We start from the raw sequence: 10,793 nt of genomic DNA, 5'->3' as shown, positions 1-10,793 counted from the left end.
GAAACTATGAAACTCAGTCCATCTATTTTCAATGGAGCTCCGGACAAATCTCAACACGCAGAAATAAAATAAATTTGATTTTTTTTTTTTTTTATTTGATCCCCATAATTCAAATATTTTTTCTTGCAAAGAAATTAGATAACGAAGCAACTTGACCTTCAATCACTGTAAGAGAATCTAACTTTCAAAAATTTGTAAACCAAAAATCAGAAACAGTTGTAAGAACACTAACTCCTACCACAGTTTATTGAGGAAACAAAGACAAAGAGGTTCTGAGATACAAATCTCTCTTTCTCTATCTAAAAACCCAACTTCAATCTTCCTGTATTCTCCAATACTAGGAATCCTAACGATACCTACAAATCTATCATCCCCCACTCTATTACCCAAATCCTCATCGCCTTCGATATCATCGTCGGCAATGCCCAACATATGTTCTTTCGGCACCACAGTAGAAACCCACAAATTTAAAGCATTATAGCAATGATCCGCCACAAACCCCTTTCTGAAATTAAAGAAAATTAGGGAAATCATTTAAAAAGTTATTGAAGCTCGATTCAAAACATTAATAGTGGAAAGATGGTTAGGGTTTGCTCGGTTCAATCCATTTATCATCTCTAACTCGAAAAGGAAAGAATTCGTGTGTTTTGGGTGCAGCCACAACAGTAAGAGAAGTCGACCAAGATCAAGTTCAATCCGAACGAAGTGAAACGAACTCAAGGTCTGCAATGCAATATCCTACCCTTCCAATCGTGATTTAAGCTTTCAAACGCAGTCCACAATACGCCCTTTACTCGAAGAGACGAATAAGAGATTTCTAGATTCGTGGCCTACAGGAGAAATCGACAGTTTTTTTTTCAAAAAAAAAACTAATCGGTCATATGAGGATGAAACCGATTGGTCCGAGAGAACCCACCCATCGTTCTCTGTTGAAGACGATAGAGTCTGGGAAGAAACAAAAAATTTTTTAAGAAAAAACCATGTTAAAAGGGGTTGAAGAAATAAAATAGTTGTTTTACTAACAGCACCCCAATGAAAATCATTGGGTTTAGAAGTTAAAAAACGATTTGTATTAGGCGCACCCAAACCATTGCAGCACCTTGTTGTTGATAGAACCTAAAAAAATTTCCTTTTTTTTTATTATATTTTTTTTCTTCTTGTTGTCCATGGGCAGCACACCTAACATAGAAAAAACTATGCATTTTTTTATTTTTTATTTTTTTTTGAAAAAAATTAACCAACCAATTTAACACGTAAAAAAATTTAAAAAAACTAAAAAAAAAACATACTTTGTAAAGGATCAATCGTACACACCTAAAAAGTATACTACTTTTTTTTTCTTTTAATAAAAAATAAAAAAATAATAATAACACTACCAAAGAAGGGATCCATACATGTAAAACAAAAATCGAATAACGATAATAACTTAGAAATTTTTTTTTTTTTAACAATCTCCATAATCTATTAATCATTATCCTTAATAAAATTGTCCCTTTGAAATTTCACATTATTTAGGGTCATTTCGAATGGCCCTCAATTGAACCGCAAAAGTAATGCTTGAATGAATCATAAAAATAATATGCCGAGATACCCAATATTCAAAAACACATGCTCAATAATCAAATCAAAACACAAAGATGCAAATTAAATAAATAAACAAATAAACCAATAAAATAAAAAATAAAAATAAAAAAACATTCTAGGTAATTTTAGCAATGCTCCCATATTTGGAATTTTTCAAGTCTGATCCTCAAACTTGTCCCTAGCGGAGTCGCCACTGAAAGCGCCCTCGATCCGTGGGGTGCGCGGATCCGCTTTTAACCCTTGAGGTTTGGGAGTCGCCACCTAGTTATTACGATCTAGGAACTAATCAATGACTCAGAATGGATAAATCAACTAATCTACTAGAATAGATATTGGTCCGGGGATCACGTTACGGGATTGGAAGGTGTTAGGCACCAACCCCGCCCGGCCAATGCCGGTCTCCACTTATCCCAACTAAATTACATCGCTAAAAGACGTAGATAATAAAAAAAATAAGAAATTATACCTTTTCGAAGACAACTTTATTGTTCCCTCAGATTTGACAGAGTAACTTCTTGTTCAGTATTCTTTGCTTCGGTCTATTTCCAGATCTAATTTCTGATCTCCGAGGTGAGGTATCCCTTCTTTAGATCTAGATTCTTCGGGCTTGTTTATGGATTTTGGGGTGTTTTTGAAGGACTTCTAGGTGTTTTTTAGGCTAAAATCGAAGTATGGGTGTTAGGTAAGGAGTTAGGACTCTAAAACTAGGGTTTATGGGAGGCTTTTTGACCTACTTCTCTTAGGATTTATCATTTGATCCGAAAATAGGGTGTGAGGACCACTATTTATAGATTTTTTTAAGGGTTGATTTAGATAGAGTTAGTGTTTAATTACAGTTCTTTTAGTTAGAATTGTGTTTTAGTTAGAATTGTTTTAGGTAGAGTTGTGTTTTAATTAGAATTGTTTTAGGTAGAATTGTGTTTTAATTAGAACTCTATTAGATAGAGTTATTATTTAATTAGAACTCTATTAGGGTTTTGACTTTTGGTCTTATTTGATTGACTTTTAATATTTTGACTTTAGTCTTACTTGATTGACTTTTAATATCTTGACTTTAGTCTTGTTTAATTGATTTTAATTTTGACTTTAGTCTTACTTGATTGACTTTAATATCTTGACTTTAGTTTTGCTTGATTGAATTTAATTTTTGGAGAACCCCCCTCTATTATATTTTTAATTCTTTGGACCCCCAAATGGAGGGGTCCTTAAAAAAATATCTTGCGAACCCTCAACAATTTTACTTGGGAGCCCGATTGATCGATTTTTTTAATTAAAAATTTTAAATTAATTTCATTAATATTTCACTTTAATTATTTAATGCTTTATTTATTAATTTCAAAATTTTTAATTATGAAAATTGTGAAATTACCATTTTGACCCCGGAGAAGACTTTCCATGTTTTAAGTCGATTTTTAATGTTCTAGGATGTTTTAGAATCGATTTTTCATAAGGAATTCAATGGAAATATTAGTTTGTGTCATTTATGAAAATTTTTGTGTGGAATGATCATGAACTTTATAAGGGGCATTTTCGTAATTTTATCAAATTCTGTTAAAATTGGTGAAATGATTTATTTGGTTTCGATTTTTTGTTTTATATGTTTGAATGGGTTTTCCTAAGCGTAATGTAGGCTCTAAGGATATTTTGATGTTAGGGGTATTTTGATAATTTATCATTTTTTAGTGATTTTTATCGTGAAATGATGATTTCTATGTTTCTAAAGTCGTATTTTCCTAGCGTAGCGTGATTTCTATAGTTTTGTCAGTTCGAGATACCTCATCTAGATTTCTGAAAAAATTTTGGTAATGAAATAAAGCAATGGAATAAACATCCATCATTGGGAATCCTTGCGATCGGGTTGACGAGTTGATTAATCTGACGAGTGCAAAAATGGGGTGTCTACACCCAATCATCCTTTGAAGAAGGAATTGATGTCTTATTCAATGGGGATTCCAACGAAGGTCTATCAGAGACTACTCAAGAGCTTGCAAAAGTGAAAATCACCGCAAGCCAAGAGAAATAATCACCTTTCCCTACTGGCATCGACTAAGCATCAATTACCATCCCACTAAGTTTGGGGGGAACTATGCCCAATTCTGACAACAATCAATCGTAGATCATGGTTATCTCCGAACTACCGATCAAATCACCCAACAAATCACTTTCTCATCTCATTCGCCCCCTCAGAGAAAGGGAAACCTTGAACAATTGAGAGGAATTCCCATTAATTCTCAAGGCTATTAAGGCCTCCAAAAAAATGCCATTAGACGAATCTAGTTTGCCTAAGGACCATAATGAGCCCTCGTCCTCAAGGAAAGACTGTTTTGAAGGCTTCTTATCTTTACTAATGAATTTGCATGATTGTTCTTCTTATTTCAGATATCCAAAAAGTAACAAAAAATCAAATATTTTTCAAAAAACTAAAAATAAAAAATTTATCAAAAATCAAAAAAATAAAAAATATTTCAAAATTATAAAAAAAATAGATATGTTCCAAAAACCAAAAAAAGAGTTTTCAAGAGATTTGTCTCGATCAAATGAGTACCCAGATAAGACAGAATTTGAAAGGAATAAGTATGATTTTGATCTTGAACTCGACTTCAACCTCATGTGAATTGAAAAAGAGTCTGAGGATGAAATGGAGTACCCACCCAAAGAAATCAAAGAATTGGTAGAACGTCATGAGAAAGGTGTTCAGCCAAACATTGAGGATACAGATTCAATCAATCTTAGTACCGAAGAGAAACCACAAATCGTCAAGATCAGAGCCTTACTAACACAACAACAAAATGAAGAAATGGTCAAGCTCTTACAGAACTATCAAGATGTCTTCGCATGGTCATATAGAGATATGCCGGGGTTAGACACAGATCTAGTCATCTACAAGCTACCCATTGCTCCGGGAAGCAAGCCGATCAAGCAGAAACTGTGAAGGTTGAAGTCAGAATGGACCCTCAAAGTCAAAGATGAGGTCATGAAGCAGTTTGAAGCAGGGTTTCTTACAGTTTCTACATACCCTGGATGGTTAGCTAACGTCGTCCCAATACTTAAAAAAGATGGAAAGGTATGCATGTCTGTTGACTACCGAAATTTGAACAAGGCCAGTCCTAAGGATGATTTTCCACTTCCACACATCGACACTCTAGTTGATAGTACAGCAGGGCATAGTATGTTCTCATTTATGGATGGCTTCTCAGGCTATAATTAGATAAAAATAGTAGAAGAAGACCAAGAGAAAATTGCATTCATCACGCCATAGGGTATTTTTCACTACAAAGTCTTGCCATTTGGGTTGAAGAATGTAGGGGCGACTTATCAGCGTGCAATGACTATCTTGTTTCATGACATGATCCATAAAGAAATGGAGGTTTACGTAAATGACATGATCGCTAAATCTAGTATAGAAGAAGACCATTTGGTAAACCTAAAAAAATTGTTCGACAGACTCAGGAACTACAGTTTGAGGCTAAATCTGATAAAATGTGTATTTGGGACAACATCAGGTAAGCTACTATGATTTATTGTTAGCAGAAGGGGCATCGAGATAGATTAGGCAAAGAAAAAATATATCCTCAAGATGAAGGCACCCGTATCAGAGAGAGATATTCGGGTATTTCTGGGGAAAATACAGTATATCAATCGGTTTGTTGTTCAACTCATGCCCATCTATGAGCCAGTCTTCAAGCTACTAAGGAAAGATATGTCGAAGAAGTAGAATAAAGACTGTCAGGAAGCTTTCAATAAGATCAAGCAATATCTACTCAATTCACCAGTCTTAGTCCCTCCTACTTTAGGGCGACCTTTGTTGATGTATATCTCAGTACAAAAAACATCAATGGGATGTGTATTTGGGCAACATGATGAATCAGGATAAAAAGAACAGGCCATCTACTATCTCAAAAAGAAATTTACTGAGTACGAGGCTAAATATTCGACACTTGAGAAGACTTGCTGTGCATTAGTCTGGGCATCTTAACGACTACGTCACTATTTGCTTAGTTACTCAACTATTCTTATTGCCAGAATGGACCCCCTAAAGTAACTTTTTGAGAAATCGACATTAACAGGTTGTACAGTAAAATGGTAACTATTATTATCTGAGTTTGACATCACCTATGTCACTCAAAAGGCCATCAAGGGACAAGCCATTGTCGACCACTTAGCTGAACATTCCTTGCCTAACTATAAGTCGTTGAAAACAAACTTCCCCGATGAATATATATTATTTATCGAGATTGAGGATGATGACGAGGAACCAGGGTAGAAAATGTACTTCGATGGAACAGCTAATCAGAAAGAAAATGGAATAGGGACAGTTTTAATCAAGCCAGATGGGTCCCACCTGCCAATCGCCATTAAATTGAAATTCCAATGTTCTAACAACGAGGCTGAATACGATGCATATATAGCAGGGTTGAAAGCAGCATTGGATCTCGAGGTAGATGAGATCGATGTTTTCGGAGATTCAAGCTTAGTAGTCTATCAGACGATTGGAGAATAGAAGACCCGAGAGCAGAGACTGGTCCCTTACCATGAGTATCTAGAAGAACTAAGCTCGTACTTTGATAGAATTTCATTCACATACATGCCGAGAGCTAAGAATCAGTTTGCAGATGCACTAGCTACACTTGTTTCTATGATCAATATCTCGGAAAACCTAGTCATCGACCCAATTAAGATTGAAATTCAAGATGAGCTGGCCTATTGCTTACCCGTCGAAGTAGAAGAATCCGGAAAAAAGCCATGCTACTCAGACATCAAGACATACCTCAAAGATCGAACTCTCTCCTCAGATGCAACTCCAAACGATCAGAGAATTATTCAGAAACTAACAGGTCAATTCTTCTTAAGCAACGATATTCTATATAAAAAATTGCACCATGAGGTCTTACTTAGGTGTGTGACAGAAATAAAAGCAAAACGATTAATTGAGACTGTACATGGGGGTCTGTGGACCCTACATAAATGGTCATATGCTAATGAAGAAGATTATGCTGATTAGATATTACTAGACAATAATGGAGAGTGACTGCTATCAACATGTTCGCAAATGCCATCTATGCCAGATTTATGCCAACAAGATCAATGCTCCACCTTCAGAACTATATAATATGACCACTCCTTAGCCCTTCTAGCTATGGGGCATGGACGTTATTGGACATATCTCATCAAATACTGCAAATGGACATCGCTTCATCCTAATTGATATCGACTACTTCACCAAGTGGGTAGAAGCTGTCTCATACGCCAACGTCACGAAAAACAACATCTCGAAGTTTGTCAAAAACAACACCATCTACAAATATGGGCTTTCCAACGGACTAGTGACTGACAACATTAAAAACTTCAAGAACAAGGATATGATCAAGATGTGCGCAAACTTTCAGATCACTCATCACAACTCTGTACCTTATAGGCCTAAAATGAATGGAGCAGTTGAAACTGCCAAACAGAACATTAAGAAAATTATTGAGAAGATGGCAGTTACGTACAAAGATTGGCACGACATGTTGTCTTTTGCACTTCACGTCTATTTAATCTCGTTTAGAACCTCGACTAGGACAACTTTATACTCACTGATATATGGAATGGAAGCAGCTTTACCCGTAAAGGTTGAGATTCCCTCCCTCCGGATCTTAAAAGAAGCAAAGTGGATGAAGCTGAATGGGTTTAAGCTCGGTTCGACCAATAAACCTAATTGAAGAGAAATGCCTTGCAGCTATTTGCCACAGATAGATCTATCAGTGACGAATAGCTCCCACCTACAACAAAAAAGTCAAACCTAGAGATTTCTCACTAGGAGACCTTGTTCTAAAGAAAATTTTGCCAATCCAAGAAGACGTCAGGGGAAAATTTCAACCAAACTATGAAGGACCATTCATCATGAAAAAAGTAATGATAGGAGAAGCTTTAATCCTTATAGAAATAGACGGACAAGTCTTCCTACAACCGATCAATGCTAACACTGTTAAGAAGTTCTACACTTGAGATCTGACACTGAAATGACGAAAGGCTATCTTTGCTACCCTAAACAAACTATCTAACCCTTGTCAACTCTTTGAGCCATCACGTTCATTTCTTAACCTAAGACTGGAGCAAGTCGACAATTATAAAAAAATAAAAGAAAAGAAAATCAAAAAAATCAAGAAGAAAGTATCAAAATACTCCTGGCCTGCAAGAGGATAAACTGTGTACGGCTAAAAATACAATTAAAAAAAAAGAAAGTAAAAAAACTAGGATACTTGTTCTTGAACTCAACCCAAATCTCTAGCCTAAACAAGTTCGAGAGACACTTAGAGGAGACATAGATCACATTTTCGAAACAAAAATAGACAAGCCCCCTGTCTAAACCACTCTATATACATCTAGACCTTAACCTTTTTTTGAATCTTTCCACTACCCTTTAACCTAAGCCAATGTTTCACCCTACCAAAAGACTTTTTTGATCAGGGAATGTACTAGGGCAACACAGTGACGATAGCAACACCAATGATCTTATAACTTGATATGGTCCTCAGGTCTCATCAGTTGTTTGAGAGGAAAATCTAAATCGAATATTCGAAAAAAAGAGTGTCTTGAAGCGTAGAGTAACCGATCTTGTGGCTCAACTTAGGTTACCGAGTCACGAAAAATTGTCAAAAAACTTGAGAAAGAAATCTAGATCGATCACTCAAGAAAGAGCACTACTACAAGACTAGAGTCGCTGATCTTGCAACTCAACTTGAGTCACCAAGCAATAAAGACACAGAGACTCCGAGTAGAATTGTAATGAAAAAAAAAATACAAGCATAGTCTGAAAGGGCATAGTGAAAACCTGAAAGAGCACTATGAGTAAAAAAATCAGTCACTAGCAAGATCAAAGCCACTGACATAATGAAAACCACAAAAAGGGTGTTAGTACACAAAAATGTGGAAACCAAGTCTGGTGAAAACCATAATTGGCACCAGGGGCAATAAGAAAAAATTAAAAATAAAAATAAAAATAAAACTCCTGGCCCGCAAGAGTATAAATTGTGAATGGTGAAATCTTTCCAAAATCCCAAGACCCAAACAAATAATAGTCTTCCAATACCAGAGCACTGGGGATGACTCTAAAGGAACAAAAAAATAATTGACGTTTGTATTCTCTGTGGTTGGCAAAAACACCAAGATCGTTACGACCAAAGATTTACAAACTCTGAATTTATCATACTCATTTGATAAAGACATTTCAAAAAATTTCAAAATAGAAAAACTACTATTTTGGTAGATGATGAAAAATCTAGAGCTTGTTCAAACTTCAAGTTTTCAAAGCATTAGATACACCTGAGGTTGGGTAAGTAAAAAATTTATTTTCTTTTCAAAAGTTTCACATTACATTTTTTGCTAACAAAAAGAAAATACAAAATATATGGTGCCAATCACATGTCTCGATGAGAAATGAATCAAGTCTCTTTTCCAAAGCATGAATTCATATAGCTTACCCCATCATCACCATCTCGGTGTCCAAAGCATCACAACTCACTAGGTAAGACGTGAAGGCATCGAAGCAGGGACCCGAGATCACTCTCTGAGCCCACTGAGGCGGATAAACCATTGATCATTGAGCTTGCAATTTCAGTAATGGAAGAGCTGATCCGAATGGCCCAACTTGGGAAATCCTTATGGATGTGTGGCCTTGACGATACTTATGAGATTATAAATGAATAAGATTACATGAGAACTTTTCCTAGGGAACCTTTTCGATTGAAAATAGAAGCTTCACGAGAAAGTGCCATTGTAGTCATGAATCATATTAATCTTGTTGAGATCCCTATGGATGTGATCAGTTGTTCACTGTGTTTTCTAGCATTGTTTCAAGAGTAATGACTCTGGAGGTCTTATCAACAAGCATAGCAGGAAACTACAATGGAGCCCTTCAAGTGATGACAACAGAATTCCAAGTCCCTTCACCTCTTATTCCGACTCCAGAATTTTTTTTTGTTAGGTATTGTAAATAGCACTCCGAGGCAATTTGGGTGGTTGTCGATGTGTCCTTGGACTATTTATGTCATAACCCAATATTGAGATACCGAAGATGGCCATCTGGCTGTGTAATCTAAGAAATGCTGAATGGTTACTCCAAGGTTGTATGGATTGAACATGTTAAAGGAGATCACGAAGCAGTTCACACTATATATAAATCATTGGTTAAACTTTGGCCTTGGATTTGGAGCAAAGCGATGGGTTGCTACCTTAGATCGATAGTGCGAACGTCTTGCAAATATTATGGCTAGTAACATGCCGGGTGGAGATATTGGTGTGACAACGAATCAAGAAGGGGGAAAGAGTTTGTTGAAGGTAGCTGAAAGAATGGTAATGAGTGTTTGTTATGGTGTAAGTGTTTCTAACGCTCACACATGGACCATATTATCAGGAAATGGAGCTGAAGATGTGAGGGTCATAACCAGAAAGAGCATAGACGACCCAGGCTGACCTCCTAGTATTGTGTTAAGTGCATGCACTTCTTTCTGGCTTCCTATTCCACCAAAGAGAGTCTCTGATTTCCTCCGGAATGAGAATTCTCGTGATGAGCGAGATATCCTTTCTAATGGTGGTGTTGTTCGAGAATGACACACATTGCTAATGGCCAAGATCCTAGTAACTGTGTATCTCTACTACGAGTAAATACTCTAAATTCTAACCAGAACAACATGCTGATATTACAAGAGAATAGCACCGATGCAACAGGCTCATTCGTAGTCTATGCTCCAGTTGATATTGTTACAATGAATGTGGTTCTAAATGGGGGCGACTCAGACTATGTAGCCCTCCTACCTTCAAATCTTGGTTGATTCGACTCTAACAACAAAACTCCCTCTTAGATCTGTGCCAACTGTTAACAGTCTTATCGCTTGCACCGTTAAAAAGATCAAAGGTGTCATTACAAAGGACAATGAATGAATTGGGAGGATTAACTTATGGTAAAAATAAAGTAAGATCAACAAAAAAAGATAATGAAGAATGGATTTTAGGTTGTAGAAGAAAGAAAGTAAAGAAGTCAAGAACGCACCTTACATCTAAAAAAATCAAAAAAAAAATCAAAAATCGAAAATTGACAAAATACAAAAAAAAAAAAATTCAAAAATCAAGAAAATACAAAAAAAAAAATATACAAAAAAAAAAATCAAAAAATCTCAAAAATCCTTTCGAGTTGCACTCAACTCCGATTTGTTAAAACACGATAAAAA

The 10,793-nt window shown here is 35.9% G+C and overlaps 1 pseudogene; it reads left to right on the top strand.

The window, feature by feature from the left end:
• Positions 1 to 4,558: 4,558 nt before the first annotated feature.
• Positions 4,559 to 10,506, top strand: LOC147380402 (homeobox-leucine zipper protein MERISTEM L1 pseudogene; annotated as a pseudogene).
• The last annotated feature ends 287 nt before the right edge of the window (positions 10,507 to 10,793 follow it).

The sequence above is a fragment of the Akebia trifoliata genome, unplaced genomic scaffold (assembly GCF_017979445.1).
Source record: "Akebia trifoliata isolate Shusen 1 unplaced genomic scaffold, ASM1797944v1 Contig01422, whole genome shotgun sequence".
In the NCBI taxonomy this organism is placed as follows: domain Eukaryota; kingdom Viridiplantae; phylum Streptophyta; class Magnoliopsida; order Ranunculales; family Lardizabalaceae; genus Akebia; species Akebia trifoliata.
Note: the sequence above shows the minus strand (reverse complement) of the source record. Positions and strands in the feature narration are given on the sequence as shown.